We start from the raw sequence: 25,198 nt of genomic DNA, 5'->3' as shown, positions 1-25,198 counted from the left end.
TGGCCACGCCCGTGGATCGCACGTGGCCTTAGGATAGGGGGGTGGCGGTGAGCGCTGGCCGGTCGGGGCCTGAAGGGGTGGTTGCCGATAGTCGCTGGAGACTGCGGCCATGCCGCGGGCCTGGCAGACCCCCACAAAGTGGTCCTTCTTGCCGCACCCTTTGCACGTGGCGGTGCGGGCCGGGCAGCGCAGGCGGGGATGATTCGCCTGGCTGCAGAAGAAACAGCGGGCCCCGGCGGCGTTAGCGGGCCGTCTCGTAGCGCAGGCTTGCGGGGTCAGGGGGAAGGCCGCTGCGGGGTGCCACACAGCCCAGGGGGCCATCGCGCGTTTGGGCGCAAAAGACTGCGCGGTTTTGTAGGCCACGTCCATGGACCCTGCCAGGGCCCGTGCCTCAGTAAGTCCCAGAGTGTCCCTTTCAAGGAGTCTTCGGCGGATATCTGGGGAGCTTATACCTGCTACGAAAGCATCCCTGATTAAAAGTTCTGTGTGCTCGCTCCCTGAAACTTGCGGGCAGCCTCAGTTTCGGCCCAGCACCAGCAGCGCCCGGTAGAAATCTTCCAACGTTTCCTCGGGGCTTTGCCGCCTAGTCGCCAGCAGGTGACGAGCGTAGACCTGGTTCACAGGGCGGATATAATGTCCTTCTAGCAGGTCGATCGCGGTAGCATAGTTCTCCGCCTCCTCGATAAGAGGGTAGATCCCAGGGCTGACCCGTGAGCGCAGGAGATGCATCTCTTGTCCTTCCGCGGGGGTGCCGACGGCCGTGTCGAGGTAGCCCTTAAAGCACGCCAGCCAGTGTTTAAAAATTGCAGCAGAGTTGTCCGCGTGGGGGCTGAGCTGAAGGCACTCCGGTTTGATTCGGAGATCCATCCTTCCAACTTAAGTTGTAGTAGATTAAATTGATGCGCAATCAATTACACTCAAGACGAAGTGATTCATAACTGAAGGCTTTAATCTATTAGAACTCTTCCCCAGCAGCTTCGATACAGAAAGTGAAGGCTGCTGGGACGGCACCGGTTCTTATACTCCACCTCTCAGGGCGGAGCTACGTACAACAGCCAATGGTAGACTCCTGGGTCTAACCAATGGTCATCCGCCTCTTAGGTACCGCAATACCTGGTACTACCACAGCTACCATGCCACTCGATTGGCCAGGGCACCAGGGGAAATTTCCTGTTCCTTTTTTAAAAAATAAAACACTCGGGACATTTTGCGTCCACACAAACGGTTTAATAATCAACAACAGCAACTTGCATTTATATCGCGCCCTCATCATAATGAAAGGTGCCGCACTGGAATGATTATCAAACAATATTTGACACTGAGCAACGTAAAAGGATGCTGACCAAAAGCCTGGCCAACCAGCTTGTTTTACGAGCACATCTTCGACAACGAGTTCTCCCACAGTCCTGCTCCAAAAGCACAGCCCGGAACAGGGATAGGAGCTGGGTGTGCCGCAAGATTGAATTCGGGCATGTCCACTATCCAAGGCTCCTTGAACAGGATTGAATACATTGAATACACTCCGAGTATTTCATAACGAGTTATAGTAAATGTTTAATCATTTATGTACTAATAGAACTGTCATCAGCTTCAAATGGTAAAAGCAAAATCAATATTTATGCTTGATTGGGCGCAGAGGGAGCGCAAGGCTCTCTTGTTGTGAGCAATCAGCACACACCTCACTTCACTTGCCTTCGCTTTCAGTGAGAATCGTTTCAGCCACACGGACGGTGCCAGCGGAATGTGGCAACCCCCGCGTGGGCGACGGTCAACAAAATGTCTCATGGGCCGCAACAGAACCCAGATAGGTCTCATGCCCCCCCCCGACCCCTCGCCCTGGGTCGCAGGTTGCCCACCACTGGTCCAGAATACGAGGAATTTAACGGAAGTTTGGTGATGGCAATATTTACATTGTTTATCTAGGGTTTCCACCAGGGTTGTAGGGCCTCGCTGCATTTCCTGGATAATAACCTTTATTATTGTCACAAGCAGGCTTACATTGACACTGCAATGACGTTACTGTGAAAAGCCCCTAGTCGTCACATTCCAGCGCCTGTTCGAGTACACGGAGGGAGAGTTCAGAATGTCCAATTCGCCTAACAGCACGTCTCTCGGGACATGAGGGAGGAAACCGGAGCGCCCGGAGGAAACCCACGCAGAGACGGGGAGAACGTACAGACTCCACACAAACAGTGACCCAAGCTGGGAATCAAACGTGGGTCCCTGGCGCTGTGACGTAACAGTGCTAACCACTGTACTACCAGGCCGCCCTCCCCAGTGGCAGAGAGTGCAAACAACAGGAAACCCTATTGACAACGTCAGGATATTCCTGTCCTGGTTGATGGGGGGGGGCTGTCTCTGCCACCTCAAAAGATGTCCCGGGGGGGGGAGGGGGGGGGGGGGGGGGGGGGGGGGGGTTATGGCCTCTTCATTTGCTCCATGGTGGTGAAAGTGACATTCAAACATTTTCTTGCTCTGTATTGTAAATCAGAATTAAAGCTCTTTAATTGGGACCCAGTGTTTATGTGCACCATCGACCTGACAGATAAGAATGGGTTGTTTACATCTGCCTTTGTTGTGTTAGTAGACTTGGTGGGACCATGACATTTAATCAGATCAGCTAATGCTAAATTAGCTTGAGGTGCAAATGCCAACGTTAGACATATTAGCAAACCATTACATCTGTTAATGAATTGCTATTGATGTGAGTTTTTTTTCTCCCCTCTTGCTAAGATCAGTCGAATTCTTTGCTGTAGGAAAACTGGCAGAGTCCAAAAAGCTGCAGAAGCTGATTTAAGTTAAAAACATGAAGGCATCAGCATTTTAAACAAGAGAAAAGTTATTTTGGCAGCCGGGTTGGTGGTGGTTCAATACGGCGACACTTTCGGCATTAGCCATCACTTCCACTGTTTTCTCTTCCATTTCTCACACCTTGCCCTCTCTTGAAGACATACCCTGGTGTTGTGGCATTATCCATGGCCATGTGACACTGTGTGAGCTCTTCACCCAACTTGCTGCCGTTCAGTGACTAGACTGAATGTGTGGATAGTCGTCCACGCGTGGGGGTCGCAGCTGGCTAGTGGGAAAATACCTTGCATCCACTAAAGTCACACCTTGACAACTTTCCAGAGCTTTTCAATCCACACATTTCCAACCCCCCCCCCTCCCCCCACTGCCCCACGCCGTTCCCACCACATCCCTGCTTCACACCCTAGTTGTTTTTTAATTCATTTTTTATGGGATGTGGGTGTCACTGGCTAGGCCAGCAATTGTTGCCCATCCTTAATTGCCCTTGAGAAGATGGTGGTGAGCTGCCTTCTTGAACCGCTGCAGACCCTGTGGTGTAGGTAGACCTTCTCCACTACTAGGGAGGGAGTTCCCGGATTTTGACCCAACGACAATGAAGGAACGGCGATATATTTCCCAGTCAGTGGCTTGGAGGGGAGTTTCCAGGTGTTGGGGTTCCCAGGTATCTGCTGCTCTTGTCCTTCAAGATGGTAGTGGTCATGGGTTTGGAAGGTGCCGTCGAAGGAGCCTTGGTGAGTTCCTGCAGTGTACCTTGTAAATGGTGCACATGGCTGCTATTGTGCGTTGGTGGTCAGGGGTTGAATGCTTGTGGTAGGAGTGCCAATCGAGTGGACTGCGTTGTCCTGGATGGTGTCGAGCCTCTTGAGTGTTGTTGGAGCTGCACTCATCCAGGCAAGTGGAGAGTATTCCATTACACTCCTGACTTGTGCCTGTAGGTGGTGGATAGGCGTTGGGGAGTCAGGAGGTGAGTTACTCACCACAGGATTCCGAGCCTTTGACCTGCCCTGGTAGCCACAGTATTAATGTGGCTAGTCCAGTCCAGTTACTGATCAATGGTAACCCCCAGGATGTTGGTTGTAGGGATTCAATGATGGTAATGTCATCGAATGTCAAGGGGCGGTGGTTAGATCCTCTCTTGTAGGAGACAGTCATTGCCTGGCACTTGTGTGGCGTGAATGTAACTTGCCTCTTGTCAGCCCAAGCCTGGATATTGTCCAGGTCTTGCTGCATTTGCACGTGGGCTGCTTGATTATCTGAGGAGTTAGTGATAGGTGCTACCTCTCCGCGTCTATTCATCAGCTCAGCGGGAATGTCAAATCCTTTGCTTCCTTGAACAATTCGTCCATTCACCTCTATGCCCCCTTGTACATCAACTGATCTCCTCAGCATTTGTATTTCGTAGAATTCCTACAGTGCAGAAGGAGGCCATTCTGCCCATCGAGTCAGCACCGATCTTCTGAAAGAGCACCATACCTAGGCCCACTCCCCCGCAATATCCCCGTAGCCCTACCTAAGCTGCATATCTTTGAACGCTAGAGGGGCAAATTTTGCATGAACAATCCACCTAACCTGCACATCTTTGGACAGTGGGAGGAAACCGGAGCGCCCGGAGGAAACCCACGCAGACACGGGGAGAACGTGTGAACTGCAGACAGTTTCTCATCTTGATTAACTAATTACTGACCCCTATCTCTTCTTGCTCTGATTTGTTGATTGCTGTTTCTTATCAGCCACCTTTCAGATTATTCCAGCAAATGTGAATGGACCACTGTTCACGACAACATTTACATAGCGCCTATAACATAGTAAAATATTCCAAGTTTCCTTTCGAGAGCATTAGTTAACAAAATTTGACACTCAACATCATGGACAGACATGAGGACAAGTGACCCAAAGTTTGGTCAAAGATTGGGCTTTCGGGAGTCTTACAAAGGGAACCGAGAGTGTAGGGAGATGGAGAGGCTTCGGGAGGAAATTCCTGAGCCAGGAGGCTAAAGCCACGTCCACCAATAGAGGGAGGAATAAAAATGGGGGATGCACCAGCCCCCCCCCCCCCCCCCACATAATTGGAGGAATGCAGGGATCTAGGGAGGTTGTAGGGCTCGAGGAGGTTACAGCGACGGGGGAGAATAAGACCACGGAGGGATTTGAAACAAGGGTGAGAATTTGAAAGTCACTGATCCAATGTAGGTCATTGAGCAGTAAAGGATGACCAGGGGCCTGGGACGGCATTCTGTGACCCTGAGGCCAAGTGTTGACGCCGTTGGAAAGGCCGTCGCGTTTCTCGACGGCGTGACACGGCCTCAGGATCAGCAATTCTGGCCCCTACAGGGGGCCAGCACGGCACTGGAGCGGTTCATGCCGCTCCAGCTGCTGATCCCGGCGCCAACTGGGCGCCGCGGGATCGGCGCACGCGCAGTGGCTTCCTTCAACGCGCTGGCCCCGACTCAACATGGAGCAGGACTACAGGGGCCGGCGCGGACGAAAGGAGGCCCCCAGCCAGAGAGGCCCCCCACCCCGGGGTCGGACCTCTCCTCCCCCCTCACAGCCCCCCCCCCCCCCCGACCCTTCCACGCCGAGTTCCCGCCGGCTGAGAGCAGGTGTGGACGGCGCCGGCGGGACTCAGGATTTTTACGACGGCCACTCGGGCCATCCCGGGCCGAGAATTGGCGACCCCTGCCGCGTAGAGCGGAGCCCCCGACTGGCGCCGCGATTCTCCGCTCTGGGATTCTCCGGCCCGGCCCCGGGCTGAGAGAATCCCGCCCCAGGTGTGAGTAAGCCTATGCCGAGTAGGAGGTGGGAGGTCTGGAATCATCAAACCAGAGATAAAAAAAACAACATGGGCGAGGATTTCAGCAACAGACAAATTGAGGTGGGGAAGAGATGTGTGGGCATCTCTGGCAAGGACAGCATTTGTTACCCGTGCCTAATTCTCACAACTGAGTGGCTTATTTGGCCATTTCAGGGGGCATTGCTGTCAACGTGATTCACATAATAGACCAGACTGGGTAAGAATGACAGAACTCCTTCCCTGAAGATCATTAGTGAACCTGATGGTTTTTTTTATAATGACAACTGATGATAGTTTTATGCTCAGTATTACTGAGGCTAACTTTCAATTCCAGATGCATTAATTAATTGCATTTAAATTCCACCAGAGCATTGGCCGGCACTGTATAATAATAATCTTTATTATTGTCACAAGTAGGCTTACATTAACACTGCAATGAAGTTACTGTGAAAATCTCTGAGTCGCCATATTCCGGCGCCTGTTCGAGTACACTGAGGGAGAATTCAGAATGTCGCGTTCATAGAATTTACTGTCCAGAAGGAGGCCATTCGGCCCATCGAGTCTGCACCGGCCCTTACAAAGAGCACCCTACTCACGCCCACGTGTCTACCCTATCCCTGTGACCCAGTGACCCCACTTAACATTTTTTGGACACAAGGGGCAATTTAGCATGGCCAATTCACCCAACCTGCACATCGTTGGACTGTGGGAGGAAACCCGAGCACCCGGAGGAAACCCACGCAGACACGAGGAGAACATGCAGACTCCGCACAGACAGTGACCCAAACTGGGAATCGAACCTTGGACCTGGCGCTGTGAAGCAACAGTGCTAACCACTGTGCTACCGGGCCGCCCACCATAAGCAATCTCACTCAATTGGCTGGCGGGAAGGTGGTGGGTTCGGCACCCCTCATATTTTATGTAGAATCATAGAATCCCTGCACTGCAGTAGGAGGCCATTCGGCCCATCAGGTCTGCGCCGACCCTCCAAAGGAGCACCTCACCTCGGCCCTATCCCAATAATCAAGTAACCCCACCTAACCTTTGCACAGTAAGGGGCAATTGATCATGGTCAATCCACCTAACCTGCACATCTTTGGAGTGTGGAAGGAAACCGGAGCACCCGGAGGAAACCCAGGCAGACACGGGGAAAACATCCAAACTACATACGGTCAGCCACCCAAGGCTGGAATTGAACCTGGGTCACTGGCACTGTGAGGCAGCAGTGCGAACCACATGATATGTACACCCACCTCTCTGCCAGAAACAGGTCCATTGGCAGGCTCTAAAATCCAGCCTTACGACTTTATCATTGAGAGACAAGAAGATTAGCGACTGACTCAAGCTGACATTATATGAATGCGCCCTAGACTAAATGTACATTATGTAATCCTTTTGAAATGTTCAGTTTCTGAAAGCTTACGTAGATTTGTGCAAATCCCATCCGGCATTTGAAAATTAATGAAACACGTCTCGAAAAGTTAAGTTTAAGTTTGACAAAAAAGTTGCGTCAATTATTCAAAGCTGTAATTTCATGAAAATCCGGACTGATAAGGATGATGATTGCTTTTAACCAATAGCCAGCGAGCCCCATAAATTGACAGTAAAATTATAATTCCAATATTCTGAGTGTTGAGGAAAGGCAATTAAGGTTTGAGATAGATCTGATTCCGTAAGCGTGAACTGATGAGCAGCATTAATTAAACAGGATTGTGACAATGACCAGATCATCTTTTTCTTTAGTGATGGCTGGTTAAGTAATAAACATTCATTCCCTCTGCCACCAATGCCCCATGGCTGCCGTGTCTCCTGTCTACAAGATGCACGTCAGCAATTGCCAAAGGCTTCTCCAAAAGCAGCTTTCAAATCTGTCACCTCCACTAGATTCACATTGGAACACTACCACCTTCAGGTTCCCCTCCAAGTCACACACCATCCTACCTTGGAACGATATCATTGTTGCTTCAATGTGACTGCCCCAGAACCCTGGAGCAAGCTCTCTGTGTGCATCATGAGTGCACCTTTTACGGGCAGCACGGTGGTGCAGTGGAAAGCACTGGGACTACGGCCTTGAGGAACCGGGTTCGAATCCAGGCCCTGGGTGACTGTCCGTGTGGAGTTTGCACATTCTCCCCGTGTCTGCGTGGGTTTCACCCCCACAACCCAAAGATGTGCAGGTTAGGTGGATTGGCCACGCTAAATTGCCCTTTCATTGGAAAACAAAATTGGGTACTCCAAATTTAAAAAAAAAATGAGTGCACCTTATATCATAGAATTCACAGAGCCGATGGGAGCCATTCGGCCCATCGAGTCTACACCGGCCCCTGAAACAGCATCCTACCTAAGCCCACACCTCCACTCTATCCCCGTAACCCAGCAACCCCACCTAACGTTTGGACACTACGGGGCAATTTAGCATGACCAATCCACCTAACCTGCACCTAAGCATGTGGAGCGCAGAGGTTCAAGAAGGCAGCTTACCACCAACATTTCACGGGATAATAGGAATGGACATATCTCTGCCTGAAATGCCCACATCCCACGAATGAATTTTTAAAAAGTTACCTGGACACTAAGCAGCACTCCCTTGCTCTTTTCTGAAATAATGTCATTGGATCTTTTCTATTTTTTTGGAAAATTTAGAGTACCCAATTCATTTATTCCAATTAAGGGGCAATTTAGCGTGGCCAATCCACCTACCCTGCACATCTTTGGGTTGTGGGGGCGAAACGCACACAGACACGGGGAGAATGTGCAAACGCCACACGGACAGTGTCCCAGGGCCGGGATCGAACCTGGGACCTCAGCGCAGTGGGGATCTTTTCTATTGACCTAGGAAGGCAGACATGGGGCCTCAGTTGAATCTTTTCCATGAAAGTCTAAAGGTCCAACAGTGCCGCGGAGTTTCCTCAGTCCTACACAGGGCTGCCGGCTTAAATTACACGTTCATGTGTCAGCAGTAAGACTCCAACTTCTGAATCAAAGGTCAAAGAGCTACCAACAAAGCAAAGCTGCTTGGGGACTGTCCTTGAATACCTCTGAAAGGCCAGTCAGTTGCCAATCATGCCGCAATGCAGAGATAGCTCAGGCACCGCAGTACAAATAGTACTACCATCAGAAGGTGAAGTGCTTAGTAGTCAATCGTAGTGCGATCTATGCTCTGACCATTGTGGCAATTCCTTGTCTGGGAATCCCCAGGTGCTGGACTCCAAGGTGTTAAATCGCTTCTTGATTTGACTAAAGAGCTTGTTCTTCAATTTCATTCCTGTGGTATGAGCTGCCCTCTGGTCAATTATTCAGGATTTACGAAAAACAGTATTTGCAGCGACATTCTCCAAGCTCAGCTCGTGGTCTCGTATGAGTAGTTTTCTGTGTAAGACTGAAAGATCGAGACTAATTTAAAGTTTAATAAGAGAGCTGTTATCCGTGACATATCTTTTGTCGCCAAGCACACTAAAAGGTCACCTGTCCTGTCCTTGTTGTGACTGCGTATCTTTGTTCAACAGATTTGCAATGATTTGCAAAGGAAGGCAGCATTATGTTCCTGAGGACAAAGATGCAAACGGACAGGAGAGTGTGCTGAATGTTACATCTGAAGGAAAAAGAGACTTGTATTTATATGGTGCATTTCAGAACCTCAGGACATCCTTGACATTGAATGAAACACGTTTGAAGTGCAGTTGCTATTGTAATGGAGGAAACAATTTATTCACTGCAAGGCCCCATGATCAGTGCTGTGACAATGATGGTGTAACCTGTTTTAGTGATGCTGGACTGAATGGATATCCAAAGTAAAACAAAAAATCCAAACATTTCCTGTCATACATATGAACATACGTACATCCAGGTTGGGAGCAAGAGTAGGCCACTCGGCCCCTCGAACCTGCTCCACCATTCAATAAGATCATGGCTGATACGACCGTAACCTCCCGCTTAACCCCGATAACCTTCCCCCGCCCCCCCCCCCCCCACCCTTGCTGCATTCTATCTCGCTTTGCCTTGAAAACATTCTAAGACATTGGCTGAAATTTTCCAGCCCCCTCCCTCCCCTGCGTGGGTTTCCTCCAGGTGCTCCGGTTTCCTCCCACAGTCCAAAGACGTGCAAGTTATGTGGATTGGCCACGCTAAATTGCCCATAGTGACCAAAAAAAAGGTTAGGAGGTGTTCGGGTGGAAGTGAGGGCTTAAGTGGGTCGGTGCAGACTCGATGGGCCGAATGGCCTCCTTCTGCACTGTATGTTCTATATACTCTATGTAGTATGTTTTGCTGAGCTCGGCCGCCAGTGGCCGCGGCACTGGTCGACTCAAGCGGGACCGCAAGTTCCCACCGGCGGCAAGGGCCCTTCTGCTTCCACTGCTTTTTTGAGGAAAGGACTTCCAAAGACTCACTGGCCCCGAAGAAAAAACAATTCTTCTCATCCCTCTCTTAAAGGGACAACCCCTTATTTTTAAACAGGGACCCCTACTTCTGGAACGACAAAAGTAGTGGTGGTGTTGGCTAAGGAATAAATATTGGCCAGGCCGTTGGATCTCCTCTGAAAGAGGGTCCTGGAATCCATTACGCTCACTCACCTCATCTGAAAGATGGAAGTTCTGACTGAGGGAGCGCTGCACTGGAGCGCCGGCCTAGGTTTTGTGAAATGTTTCCAGGTTTATTTTAATGGCGGGAAGTGGAAGGTAGATGTCCATGCAGCTCTGAGACCAGCCACCGGGGGGGGCAAATGAGTGAACGTTTGCCATGTCTTCAACAGGTGACCTGCCCCATTCACACAATGCGCTAAATGAAGCCAAGGGCGGGGATTGTCCACGTGCCATTCGTGGGATGGTAGTGGGATTTTATCTTCCCTCCGCTTGTCAATGGGATCTCCCATTGCAACCACCCAACATCGCCGGGAAAACCGCGGGCGAGGGTGCATTGCCGACGGGAAAAGTGAATCCCGACGACCGGAGAATTCCGGCCCATATCTTTACAGGTGGGTGGGTCGAAGGTTCCATCTGCTGCACAGAATTCGCTTCCAACCTTTCCCGTGGCCTAGGCCGGCAGAAGGGAGCTGGGAATATACTTCCTACCCTTGACAACTTTGGCCAAACAACGTGGCCCCTGAGATTACACGGTTGTTGAATCACACATTAAGGAGAAGGAGGCCATGCAGCCCATCGAGCCTGTGCCAGCCCTTTGCAGGAGCTCTCCACTTCATCTAATTCTCCTGTCCTTTCACGATAGCCCGGCAAAGGTTTCTCCTTCAGGTATTTATCCAACTCCCTTTAGAAAGTGATTATTGAATCTGCTTCCGTGACCTTTCAGGCCGTGCGATCCAGTGTAACATTGCTGCGAAAACACATTTCTCCTCATTAGCCCTGTATCAATTTCTTAAAACTGCATCCTCTTTGTACCCATCTACCTGTCAACGGGAACACGAAACCCGTCATCATTTTCAACACCTTGATTAAATCTCCTCAGCCCCGAGGAGAACCATTCTACTCTCTCATTTCTCCACAAGACTGAGGCCTTTCATCCCAGGACGCATTCCAATAAATCACTTCTTCAACCTCGCCAAGGTCCTGATAGTCTTCTTAAATTCTGATGCTAAGAATTAGACACAAAGCTCCAGCTGAGGTCTAACCTAGGGGCAGCACGGTAGCACAGTGGTTAGCACTGTTGCTTCACGGCGTCAGGGTCCCAGGTTCGATTCCCGGCTTGGGTCACTGTCTGTGCGGAGTCTGCGCGTTCTCCCCGTGTCTGCGTGGGTTTCCTCCGGGTGCTCCGGTTTCCTCCCACAAGTCCCGAAAGACGTGCTGTTAGATGAATTGGACATTCTGAATTCTCCCTCTGTGTACCCGAACAGACGCCGGAATGTGGCGACTAGGGGCTTTTCACAGTAACGTCATTGCAGCGTTAATGTAAGCCTACTTGTGACAATAAAGATTATTATAACCAGTTTCTTATAAGAGTTTAGCATAGCTTCCTTGGGCCAGATTGTCCGTTGCCGAGGTGTTGACACCTGGGCAGGATTAGTGGAATTCTACGACATCAAAACTGGTGCCGCACCTTGACCGATTCACCGACCGTTAAGGGGCTGGCACTGATGCCACGTGGAACATGATCGATTCCAATGAGAAATGGATTAGCCAGGAGTGGGATTGGTACTCGAGAGGCTGACAAGCTGCAGCCGCATATTAGCACCACACTTCCCACACACACTCGTGCTAGTCAACAAGATAGCACTAGTTACGCTGGAGTGTGCCCGTTCCGTTGATGGGTCGGCTGGGGCCAGACGGTACCTAGTGGGGGTGAATTGGGGGGACACCCATATGACCCATGGCCCCAGGTTCACAGTGTGCTGTTAGCAGCGTGCGCAGATGCATGGCTGCCTTGCCGGCTGTGACAATGGTGTTCCGCGCTCTTCCACCCCGACCCAACTGCCCACTTCCTGGCCATTCCCCGGTACTCTCCCCAGCCCTGGCAGATGCCCCCAGCGAGCGGCACAACTGGCAGCAAGCTATGGCGATGTTGGACACTTTCCGTACCCCCCCCCCCCCCCCCCCACCCTCTCTCCCCCTCAGCAGACACGGCGCCTGTTTCACGCTTTTTAAAAGAACAAGTGAACCTCTCCTTCGGGACAACAGCGAATTGCGATTTGGTGTGGAAACCGGTGCCCGCCACGAGATCGCCATCAAAATCGATTCTCCGTCTAATCGCGTTCCCGGCGTCGGCCGCGGAGAATCCCGCCCCTTGTTTTTGTACTTGAATTCCTTGCCCTGGAACTTAGCTGCCTTACTTTTGAATTCTAATGTGTCGATCTGAAATTTGTCTTCACGATTTTACAGAAAATGTAAACGGGTCAATGTCTGTGGGATGAAGTTTCACATGAACGCATGAATATCGTCCTGTGCAATTGAGGGGATAAAAGTTTCCTTTCCCATCTCAGACCCCATGTATTGTCTGTGCCACGAGACACTCTGATTGAGTTGACAGTGCATGGGTTGGATCAGGAACAAGTATTGATTGAGTTCTGATTAAATCTGTTAATTTCCCCTTCAGACGGTTGAAGTTTCAACTTTGATTCAGTGTGAATATCCCACCTCTGAGTCGCAAAGCTGTGGATTTACGTCCCACTCCAGGTACCTGAGCATCAAACCTGAGCAGACATTCCAGTGCTGAGGGAGTGCTGCACTGCGGAGGTGCCCTGCGGGATTCAGACCAGATAAACTCAGGCCCCATCTGCCTCTCAGCTGGATGTTTAAATCTCATTTGTTCATGCGTTGTCTGGCCAGCATTTGTTGCCCATCCCTAATTGTCCTTGACAGGGTGGTGGTGAGCTACTTCCTTGAACCACTGATATCCATCTGGTGTAGGTACACCCATGGTGCGGTTAGGGAGAGAGTTTACAAGGATGAGAGGGGATCTGATCAAGATGTATAAAATACTAAATGGAATTGATAAAGTAAATGTACCCCAAATATTCCACCTTGAAGGGAAATCTAGAATGAGAGGTCACGGATACAGGTTTAGAGGCGGTAGATTTAGAACTGAGATGAGGAGGAACTACTTCTCGCAGCGGGTGATGAATTATTGGAACTCGCTCCCCATAGTGCGGTGGAATCTGAGCCATTAAATGGTTTCAAGAAGGAGATAGATATATTTAAAGGGTTAAAGGGATATGGGCAACGGGTGGGAAGGTGGATTTGAGACCAGGAAGAGATCAGCCATGATCTGATTGAATGGCGGAGCGGGCTCGAAGGGCTGAATTGCCCACTTCTGCTTCTAGTTCCGATGTTCCTATGTTCCGGGATTTTGACCCAGCGACAGTGCAGGAATGGATGGTATATTTCCAAATCGTATGGGCGGGAAGATGGCACAGTGCTAAGCACTGCTGCCACACGGCGCCAAGGACCCGGGTTCAATCCTGGCCCCGGGTAACTGTCCGTGTGGAGTTTGCACATTCACCCCCTGCGTGGGTCTCACCCCCACAACTCAAAGATGTGCACGGTAGGTGAATTGACCACGCTAAATTGCCCCTTAATTGGAAAAAAATGAATTGGGCACTCTAAATTTAATAAATTTTAAAAAATTAAAATAAATAAATAAAATAAAAAACATTTCCCAGTCAGAATGGAGTGTGACTTGGAGGGGGACTTGCAGACAGAGGTGTTCCCTTGCATTTACTGTCCTTGTCGTTCTATGTGGTGGAAGTCTCAGATTTGGAAGATGCTGTTGAAGGAACCTGGGTGAATTTTGGTAGTACATCTTGTGGCACACTGTAGTGGCACACTGCTGTCACTGTGTGTCGGTGGTGGCGGGAGTTACTGCAGTGCATCTTGTAGATGGTGCACACTGCTTCCACTGTGTGTCGGTGGTGGAGGGAGTTACTGCAGTGCATCTTGTCTACACTTGTATTATGGGCCTGCGCAAACAATTTAAATCTTTACTACTTACCCAGCAGTCGCTCTGTCCTTACTCCGAGTGGATTCAGCTGGAAACTCCCTACAGTAAGTTTTAAAAAAATTTTCTCCCCTTCTCAGCAAGCACTCACTCAGCAACCACTGTGCCTGCACGATAACACCTCAGGGAAAAGAAAAACTACTTTCCAGTTATCAGTCAATCACTTACCTGCAGGCTGTGACGTCACGGTTCAACTTCTTTCTACTTCTACCTGCCCTCGAGCCTTCCTCTCGGCTGGGATCCTTACAGCGGTTGGGGTTTTTTTGGGTTAGAGGAGGGGGTAGGGAGGGTAACACTGAAGAAGTGTTTCGGGTTTAAGTGTCACTTGACAACAGCTCCTCCACAAACAGCCAATCAGCAGCTCCTCTCTACTGCCCTCTGCTGGATGCTTGTCTTCACTTGAACAGCTAGGGTCTCTTGCACAGGTACACCTTCAAGTTACGGTGACCACAATGCATGTATGCAAATTTACCCCGCTACAGCCAATCAGCAGCTCCGCTCTACTGCCCTCTGCTGGATCATTAAGGACGCACAATTTCTTCCCCGAAGGACAAGAATGAACCAAATGGGTTTTTATGACAATTCAGTCGTTTCATAGTTACCATTACTGAGACTAGCTTTTTATTCCAGATTTATCAACTCATTGAATTCAAATTCCACCAGCTGCTACACTGGGATTTGAACTCATGGCCAGGATTGTACAGAATTACCGCAGCTCGCATGCCCTCCCCCCCGGCCCCACCCCGTAGATGCAGCAGGCCATTTAAATTCCCGTTCAGATTTGTGGAAATATAATATCCCGCCAGGCAGGAGCGGCTATAAAATCCTGGCCCATGTCTCCAGACCATTACCTCAGGCCTCTGAATCATCAGCCTCTTAGCGTTATCACTGTGCTACCATTTCCCTTTTGATCGAGAATCCCAGAGAATCCCACCGCCAGCCAACGGCGGAGAATTCCAGCCATTAACGTGGCTCCGTGGTGACGTTACTGAAAAAAATGGCTTCTAATATCAAGACGGGGCGATCTTGTGACAGAATGGGTAGTGTCCCGCCAGAAGCTTCGGTTTGAGTCCCAACCCAGGACTTGGTGGCCAAGGAATCGGCCACCCCGAACCTCCCCAACAGGCGTACCCCTCCCAGTATTGGTTGCTGGCAGGTTCCGGTCCGGGGGAAAAGATTGGGCCTTAACGCAGCCGACAGATTGAGTATCAACCTGCAAAATCCTTCCAATATGCCAATGGCTTGAGGTAAGAGCGAGAGAGATACCTGGTCAGCCACGTTTGATGTGGAATGGTTTCCCTCAAGCTATAAGTCTCTGGCGACAACCGAGCGACCTGGGAACGGACAAAAGCCTGCCTTGTGTACCCCTAGGTGCGACGAGAGAAACAACAACAGTATGAAGAAGGAGACATTTATGAAATGCTGATTAGGTATCGGCTGAAGCATACTAAACTTAATATTGAGCACCGCACTTTAGGAAGGTTTTAGAGATTTATTTGAATGATTGGGGTAATGGGGACAGCCAGGGCTCGGGAATCAGTACGGCAAAGACCCCTGGGGAAGTGAGGGGTATTTTTCTTTGGGCAGTGAATTTTAAGAGGAGATGTGATAGAGGTGTTTAAAGTTATGAATGGTTTTGATAGAGTAAATAAAGGCAAAATTTTTCCAGTGGCAGGGGATTCCTGTCGACATAAATTTAAGGTGATTGGCAAACGAACCAGTGGTGGTTTGATGTAACTTTGTTTTAACATATAAAGTTGATACAGTCTGGAACACACGGCTTGATGGGGTGATGGTAGAGATTCATTGGTCACATTTAGAAGAGAATTAGATCAACACATTTCCAGGATTATGGGAGTGGGATTTGTCATGATATTCAAACACACACATCATGATAGACACACCAACAGACAAATCAGAACACACAACACCACAACCAATGACAGAAAGATATAAAAGCACAGACACGACCCCCGGTGGTCAGTATTAGCTGCAGAGGAGAACCAGGACACATCTATTGCCAAACACACTCAGGGAGACAGCACGTGCAGAGTATCCAGAACGAACTGTATTATAAGAGTTATAAGAAAATAGAGTTGTACCACATACAACTGTGTTGGCTCATCTGTGCACCAGAGCACCCAACACCACATGGTACAGGAGTGGATCGATACCTGCCGGCATACCTCAGTGTACACAGACAACCAGCAGTGCCCAGGCATGATGTACGAGCTCCCGGTTCCGCAGGCGCTCCAGTGCCACGGCGACCTCCGCGAAAACTGGCGGCGATTCCGGCAAATGTTCGAATTGTTCCTGGTGGTAGCTGAACTCAAAGACCTGGATGATAGGGAAAAAATTGAATTTCTCCTCACCATCGCCGGTGCAAGGGCAAGAGAAATATTCACAAGGTTCAGGTTCTTCAGGAGGCAGCAAAGGTACGATTACCAGGCAGTCCTGGGCAAATTCTCCAAGTACTGTGAAGAAAACGCAATCCAATCGGCACATAAAGGTAAGAAAAGCTGCAGTACTCACCTCGTGGCTGGGATCCCGGAGCCCGAATTCCCAGAGGCCGAAATCCCGGGCCTGAGAGAAGGCTGGGTCGAGGTCGGCGGCCATCTTGCTAAAGGTATAACGCTAGCACAGTTGCGCGAGAAGTGCGCAGAACCGGAAGTTTCGTTTGCGCATGCGCGAGATGCTGCGCATGCACAGTCAAGAAAACGGCCATCGGTAAAGGAACAGCGATCTGAGCATGCGCAGTCGCTTCCTACGTGCTACATACCGAGCGTCAGGATGTCAGAGGCCCCAGACTGCACCAATTTAAAAGGGAAATGTCCCAAATCCAATTTAAAAGGGAAACGTCCCAAATCAAAAAAACAAAAATCTGTTAAAGCTGTAAAACAACCTTCCCTCACCTGGAATGACAGCACAGTGCCGCAAATTGACCCAGGAGATGAATTTGACCTCCGAAGAACCCTCCGACAAGCAGTTACCTACGCACAAGCCGATGATTCCGACCTTGAATACTTCGATGACGATCTTTACAGTGTTTCCGGACCTCGCGAGCCCAATGATAGCTCCGTGGTCCTATATGACTATGACTCGGACGAACCTTTCGTGTTGCACATTGGCGGCCCCCACATTGAATCCGACGCAGATGCGGATTCATTTTTCGGATTTGAGGATCTTCAATCCAGCAGATATGACGTTCCAACTTATCAGTACCGGATGATGCTGCAGCCTGACATTAACAGACAGGGAGCGGTGCAAGCACACGGAGAGTGCCCTGCTGCCACACAGAGCGTGGTCCACGTCCCGCTCAACGTTCCCGACTCTATGAAAGAAGACATGCAAGACTCCAGAGTGCAGTCCTCGCATGAACCAGAAGTGACTCCAGTGTCACAAGCTTCCACAGCAAGCTCGTGGACAGACTCCACAATTGCAGAAATGCAAGACTCCAGAGCGCAGTCCTTGCACGAACAAGAAGTGACTCCAGTGTCACAAGCCTCCACAGAGAGCTCGTGGACAGCCTCCACGATAGAAGCAACGCAAGACTCCAGAGCGCAGTCCTTGCACGAACAAGAAGTGACTCCAGTGTCACAAGCCTCCACAGAGAGCTCGTGGACAGCCTCCACGATAGAAGCAACGCAAGACTCCAGAGCGCAGTCCTTGCACGAACAAGAAGTGACTCCAGTGTCACAAGCCTCCACAGAGAGCTCGTGGACGGACTCCACGATGGAAGGAACGCAAGACTCCAGAGCGCAGTCCTTGCAGGAACAAGACCATGAGGGTCTAGCAACCTCTCCTGACCAACCAGCGGCAGACGATGCAAGTCTGCCATGCTCACGTGAACAGCAAGAAGGCTATAACAGCCTACCATGCTCCACTACACAGCAGCATGAACATGACGGTCTCTCATGCTACAATGAAGGGCACAGCGCTGAAGACTGTTCAAGCCCAACTGAAGACAAGCCAAAGGAATCGCCTCGTCCAAGCCCGAAGAAAAAAGGTTTATGCGCTGACCTTCAGGATCATTATAGCCGAACAGAGATTAATAATGCTGCACGGCCACAGAAGGATGCTGAGGATTTGCTAACGAAATTAATTGAATGTTTAACTTGCAAGGAGCAGACTGAGAATTGCCAGTGTTTTAGTACAGATCGAAAAAATGGACAAGACATTGATCCTCAGGTAATGGAAATAACACAACCTGAATCATATCTACAGCAGGGACAAATGTCTCCCTTCAACACAACACCGCAAAATCCCAACTTCGGAGACCAGCAGTTAGTCAGTAATGACTCTTCAAACCTTGAGGGGAACATTAATTGCATTGAACCTATACACGCTCCACTGATTATTGAGCAGAACATTGGAGCAAGAATCCTGAGGACGCCGACATCGAGTAGCCAGATAACGAATTTAAAACCCACAGCAGTGTCAAGTGAACCAAGTGTGCTTTCCACTAATGGTGAAGATGCAGATAAGGTCGACCCGATTATCCATTGTACCACACTAACCCCAGTGATTAAGCAGTTATGTATGGGGAGTATAAGGTGGGCAATTGAGAACAGTAAAAGAGAGTCTGTGACCATGCCAGTCCCAGCAAAATCAGACCCAGAGACCATGAAGGCATGTACATTAGACAAAGATACACATGAGGCACCTGAGAAGAAAAGTGAAACGGAATGTTCTTTGGAAAATAGTACAATGTCGATAGAAACATTGGATCCTATATTCGAGACCATACCTATGGGAGAATTTGGGGGTAATAAACAAGGTTCTGCAATGTCTGGGGGAAGATTTAAAATTCCAAAGAAGAAAAGCCCAAATGAAGGACAACGGCAAGACAATGACAGTCCACCGACATGGTGTGCACCACCAGATGAAAACTCTGACAATTTACCCAACCCTAGTGAACAGCAAGCTGCTAATGAGGATCTATCCACGGGATGTGAGACGAGTGACGACAGCATCCCACTTCCCATGCAAAAGGTGCAAGGTGACAGACCTCGCCTAGTGCGTACCGAGGCACTCGACGATCACGGTGGGACCACTGACGACTGCGGTGGCAGCGCACCGCTTCCACCCTCGATGGCTCGACCCTCTCCACTGGTTGGTGCATTCCTGCATGTTCCGACTCCAGAAGTGCAGCTTCAGGGAATCTCGGCTGCCTCCAGTGAACCTGTTGGGACTCCGGACGGGGGGCATCGACGGAAGGCAGACCGGACTCCAGATGGGGAGCAGCCAAGCGCCGACTCTGATTCGCGCACGCCAGACCTTGCTCCGGACGGGCGGTGTCGCGGCCTCGGTGATGGCACGCTCAGGGTGACGGCGGATGCCACGGCGACAGGGAATGGATCGCGTGGCAGTCCCACTGGGTCGGCAGTGGCAACCAGCACCGGCGGTCCAAGATGGACACACCAATTCGCGCCATCGCCAGACGTTGATGCGAGCAACAATTCTCTCTCCAAGGCGACATGCTTCGACGTTTCTCTGCGGAGTCGCCCTTCCGGCACAGCAGGTGGCCGGAACCAGCGTACACGGTCTCGGCCAACTTCCACATCTGGCACAGTCATCGCCTTGCATGATATTAGTGATGGTGCTACTTCGATGGCAACGACCCATCGGCTACAAGATGCCGTCCACCACAAACATAAAAAGAAAAAGACTCCACCTTGTTCCTGGCATGCAGGGCGGATGGATTGGTGCGTAGGCGCAATCAGCGAGCTTTGCGCCGCCTTCCACGCTCGCAACTGAACCGTACGCACACGCCGGATCCTCCACTGGTTCCCAAGGATGACTTCGTGGAGATGCCACGGATCATGCCCCTTCCATCGCCACCAGAACCAAATCTCCACAGCTGAACCGGCTTGAGGACCAGCCCATTCTTGAGGCGGTCACCCATTAGACTGGACTTATAACGCTGTTCATACGTTCAAAAAGTCAAACACTTCTGTATTATAACCTGTTGTTGTTTATTGTTCCAGATATCGTCTGACCAGACCAATGTTCAAGTTTTTTTTTTCTCTCGCATCCAAGTTTTGTTATGGTACAACCTTGTTAGTGTGACGCACCCGACATCGCCCCATGTAAATAGTTACGTCATATACACACGCTGTACATAACACACACACACACTCTTCGATGCACTCACGACACAATTATATTTATAACCACGTAGGCACATATCTTTGTAAAAAGGGGGGATGTCATGATATTCAAACACACACATCATGATAGACACACCAACAGACAAATCAGAACACACAACACCACAACCAATGACAGAAAGATATAAAAGCACAGACACGACCCCCGGTGGTCAGTATTAGCTGCAGAGGAGAACCAGGACACATCTATTGCCAAACACACTCAGGGAGACAGCACGTGCAGAGTATCCAGAACGAACTGTATTATAAGAGTTATAAGAAAATAGAGTTGTACCACATACAACTGTGTTGGCTCATCTGTGCACCAGAGCACCCAACACCACAGGATTGATGGGGTGGCTGTATGGTACATAAGAACATAAGAACTTGGAGCTGGAGTTGACAATTCAGCCTCTGGAGCCTGCTCCGCCATTCAATACACTCACAGAACCAGCAAAGGCAGAATGAGGTGGATAACTTCCTTCTGATCTGTCAAGGCTCCAGTCACACGCAGAGAGCTGCCAGCTCTGCAACCTTTGCCACCCCACCAGGTGAAGTGGTCACTGCTGAGGCAGGTTGGAGACCTTGAGAGAGAGAGAGAGCTCAAAATGGTAGTGCCCTCAGAAGTGTAAAATTAAATTGTTAAGTTGAAGGTTGGCAGGCTCCTTGGCGAGGTGAGGTAATCATTAAGTTTGATAGTTGAGACCGTATGGGACTGCGTTTCCTGGCCACAGCCTCCTTCGTGAAGGATGGACTTCAATGATCTCCTCCACTGTCACACGCTTACTGCCCTCTGGTGGCCTCCACATGCAGTGGGGTGCTGTTCTACCAGTGGCGAAATTCAACTGAGCCCTCTGAATCAACCCTAATTCATAAAATACTGCGGGTTAAGAGAGTTTAACAATACATCTTGGCATCGATTCCGCCTCGTCTGTGGGGAGTTTATACGTTCCCTCCGTGTTCATCTGGGTTTCCTCCCGGTGCTCAGGTTTCCTTCCACAGTCCAAAGGTTAGGTGGGTTTAGGTGGGAACTAAATTGTTCCTTAGTGTCCAAAAGATTAGGTGGGGTCACGGGGATAGGGTGGGGGAGTGGGCCTGGGTTGGGTGCCCCTTTGGAGGGTCGGTGCAAACTCAATGGGCCGAATGGGCACTAGAACAAAGAACAAAGAACAATGAAAAGTACAGCACAGGAGCAGGCCCTTCGGCCCTCCAAGCCTGCGCCGACCATGCTTCCCGTCTAAACTAAAATCTTCTACACTTTCTGAGTCCATATCCCTCTATTCCCATCCTATTCATGTATTTGTCAAGATGCCCCTTAAATGTCACTATGGGATTCTATGAATATTTTACAGAACCCCAGAAATTATTGTGACAATATGTATAAATGAAATGTTAAATTGAGGCCTCCGTCAGCTCTGCATTTCAAAAAGTATTGGGGGTCTTAACTGTCGGTTGCCTGCCTCCCTGGGGCGGACAGTCGATCCTGGTTCTTGCTCGTCCATGGGGAAGTTCCCCAGTGGCGGACTTGATTCAGATAGCCACCCCGATGGGCCATCGTCACTTCTTCCCTGCACCACCGCTTAGGGGACCCAGAATAACTCAGCCCAGTGCTCCTGTGAAGCAGCTCGCAATGCTGTGCAGGGTTAGATTTGATGTATCATTGCCAGTTGCTGCTATTGTCGGTGCCGACAGAGCTGACCTTCTTCCCGCTGAGGCGAAGACGGTTAAGAGGAGATAGGCTGCATGATCCGTGTTGTTAAATTGCTGAAACGAATAGGTGTTAGTGAACTGGAACTGAAGGCAGAACTGGAGGACACGGGTATTAAAGTTACAAAGTGAAATGTGAGATTGGAAAGCAAGCACAATATCCCCATCGTAATTGAGAGCTTTACAATCTGGAATGATGGAGGTTGCCCTTCTCTGAACCCTCTCCAACATGCCAAACACACTCTCCATTGTATGTTTTTCAGTTACAGAGAGTGAGAGAGAGAACACTGAGTGAGTGGGATCATATTGAGTCAAGATAGAACACTGTAAAAAGTTTCAATTACCTGCTCAAAGTAGTCTATTTAACTGGGAAGTTGAAATCTTTATATATATATATATATCTGGTTTGTTACATCTTACACAGTGTTCTATCTTGACTCAATATGATCCCACTCACTCAGTGTTCTTTCTCTCTCTCTCTCAGTTTGGGTCCTGTATCTAAGGTAAGATGTACTGGCCTTGGAAAGGGTTCACAAGAATGATCCCCTGGAATGAAGAGCTTGCCATATTAGGAGCGGTTGAGGACTCTGGGTCTGTGCTCGTTGGAGTTTACAAGGATGAGGGGGGACCTCATTGAAACTTACAGGATACTGTGAGGCCATGTTAAAGTGATTGTGGAGAGGGTGTTCCCAGTGGTAGGAGAGACTAGAACCTGAGGCCACAGCCTCAGACTGATGGGACGGTCCTTTAAAACTGAGATGAGGAATTTCTTCAGGTGAATCTGTGGAACTCTTTGCCGCAGTAGGCTGTGGAGGCCAAATCACTGAGTGTCTTTAAGACAGAGATAGATGGGTTCTTGATTAATAAGGGGATCAGGAGTTATAGGGAGAAGGCAGGAGAATGGGGATGAGAAACATATCATAGAACATAGAACATTACAGCGCAGTACAGGCCCTTCGGCCCTCGATGTTGCGCCGACCTGTGAAACCACTCTAAAGCCCATCTACACTATTCCCTTATTGTCCATATGTCTATCCAATGACCATTTGAATGTCCTTAGTGTTGGCGAGTCCACTACTGTTGCATGATTGAATGGCGGCGCAGACGTGATGGGCCAAATGGCCCGATCCTGCTCCTATGTCTTATGGTCTTATGGTCTTATAGTGCCCTGGAATCTTTTACATCCATTTGAGCATGAGGCAGGTGGGCTCAGTTTAACATCGCAATGGAACTTCAATTAACCTGGTGACGTTTGCTACCTGGGTTCACATGGAAAGACTGAAGACTTGGGAAGGGATTGGTGCTGCAGGTCTACGTGTAAACAAACTGGAGTCAATCAACTTTCACTGACACGATCGCAAAATCACAAAATACAGATTGAAGATAACTTGGACAAAAGCCATTCAAACGAGGAAATCGCAAGTCCAAAGCCCGGCTTTGTTACGACCAGACATCAGGGACATAATGAAGCTGCAGGTAAAGCCATTTAACTCTGGTTAAACGGTTTATCCACAAATGCTTTTCGCAACTCCACACCCGATTTCCAGAATATCAAATTCACATGGCATTGTGTGAGGATTGACGCTGCGGCAATTCTTATATCTCTGTGGCACAGGAGCTGGCTGAAGAAAGGAACTCTGTGTGTGGACAGTGCTGGCTTTAACCCTGAGCCTGGCCTCTCTAAAAAGGGAATAAAGCACTTAATCTTCAAATGAATACCTATGTTTTGCTTCATTACATTTCAGTAATCATCTCAGCCAGCATGCCAAAGGTTAGAAAGTGTCCCCTTTCCGTTCTAGATTTCGCAACTTCAAATTCCCTGCTCTTTATTAACCTTTTAATACTGTAGTTCTCGGAAAAGCAGGCGCCGGAATGTGACGACTAGGGGCTTTTCACAGTAACTTCATTTGAAGCCTACTTGTGACAATAAGCGATTTTCATTTCATCGTCAAAAAGTCGAGCAATTAATGGTTTGCATCTCGGGTTATTTTCTAACTGTACAAGGGCGACATGGTGGCGCAATGGTTAGCACTGCTGCCTCACGACGCCGAGGATCCAGGTTCGATCCCGGCTCTGGGTCACTGTCCGTGTGGAGTTTGCATATTCTCCCCGTGTTTGCATGGGTCTCAACCCCACAACTCAAAGATGTGCAGGGTAGGTGGATTGGCCACGCTAAATTGCCCCTTAATTGGAAAAAATGAATTGGGTACCCTAAATCTATTTTTTTAAAAAGCAAAAATTCTAACTGTGCGTCTGGTGGTCCCTCCCCACCCCCAGCTCCAGCTGTTATCTCCTTTCCAATTCCTGGCTCCAGCCAGGGATCCAGCTTCCCAATGAACTCCTGGCACAGTCTTGCTTCTGGCTTCTGTGTGTGGCAGACCCAGCACCAGCTGAACTCTGCTCCCTGACTCGACGGAACAATGATGGCGGACTGCATTTATACCCCATGAGAAAACTTTGCTCTTAACACTGAACGTCAAAGCCTGCACCCTCCATTCACAAACCGTTCGATCATGGTAAATGGATGCTGTGATCCATTTGTTAATGTGTCCCCGTCCTCGAGCTCGTGCAGGCAACCGCCCCGATCCAGGACAGTAAGCGGCCCAAAGGCCGAGGAATGCGTAACTGCAGGCCGTGTCATGGATGTTAACACGGCACTTCAGGAAGTGCTTAAAACTGCATCTATCCACGATGGCTTGTGTTGTGGTCTCCGGGAAGCTGTCAAGGTGCTGGACAAACGACACTTGTGTGACCTGGCAGGCAATTGTGATGAGACACAGTATGTTAAGTTGGTAGAGGCTGTGCAGAGTATCGGATCAACCTGATTAAGGTTGATGACAACAAAAAACTTGGTGAATGGGTAGGTAGGCCTGTGCAAAATAGATGGAGAAGGAAAATCTCGCAAGGTTGTGTTGTTGTCAAGGATAATGGCAAAGTCTCACAAGCCAAGGATGTCATTGACAACTATTTCAGAGGAAAGTGTGTTTCATAAATAAAAACAGAAATTAAACTAGTTAATGTGTCCCCTATTTAAATAGAGTAACACTGTACATGCGTTATGGCATGTTTACCTAGATATAAAAATCGCAATGATTCATTGTACAATGGTAAGAGAAAAGGCAAAAAATAACATTTACATAGTGCCCTTCACAACCTCATAAAGAACTTCACAGTCAATGAAATATTAATGATTAATGAGTACACCGTGCCCTTCCATAAGACCATAAACCATAGGAGCAGATTTAGGCCATTCGGCCCATTGACTCTGCTCCACCATTCAATCATGGCTCATATGTTTCTC

The 25,198-nt window shown here is 49.4% G+C and overlaps 1 pseudogene; it reads left to right on the top strand.

Annotated features, from left to right (window-relative positions):
- Window positions 1-24,410: 24,410 nt before the first annotated feature.
- LOC140412910 (small ribosomal subunit protein eS12 pseudogene) lies at window positions 24,411-24,889 on the top strand (annotated as a pseudogene).
- Window positions 24,890-25,198: the final 309 nt, after the last annotated feature.

Source organism: Scyliorhinus torazame, chromosome 1 (assembly GCF_047496885.1).
Source record: "Scyliorhinus torazame isolate Kashiwa2021f chromosome 1, sScyTor2.1, whole genome shotgun sequence".
NCBI classification, from domain to species: Eukaryota; Metazoa; Chordata; class Chondrichthyes; order Carcharhiniformes; family Scyliorhinidae; genus Scyliorhinus; species Scyliorhinus torazame.
The sequence above is the reverse complement of the archived record's forward strand: the minus strand, read 5'-3'. Positions and strand labels throughout refer to the sequence as shown.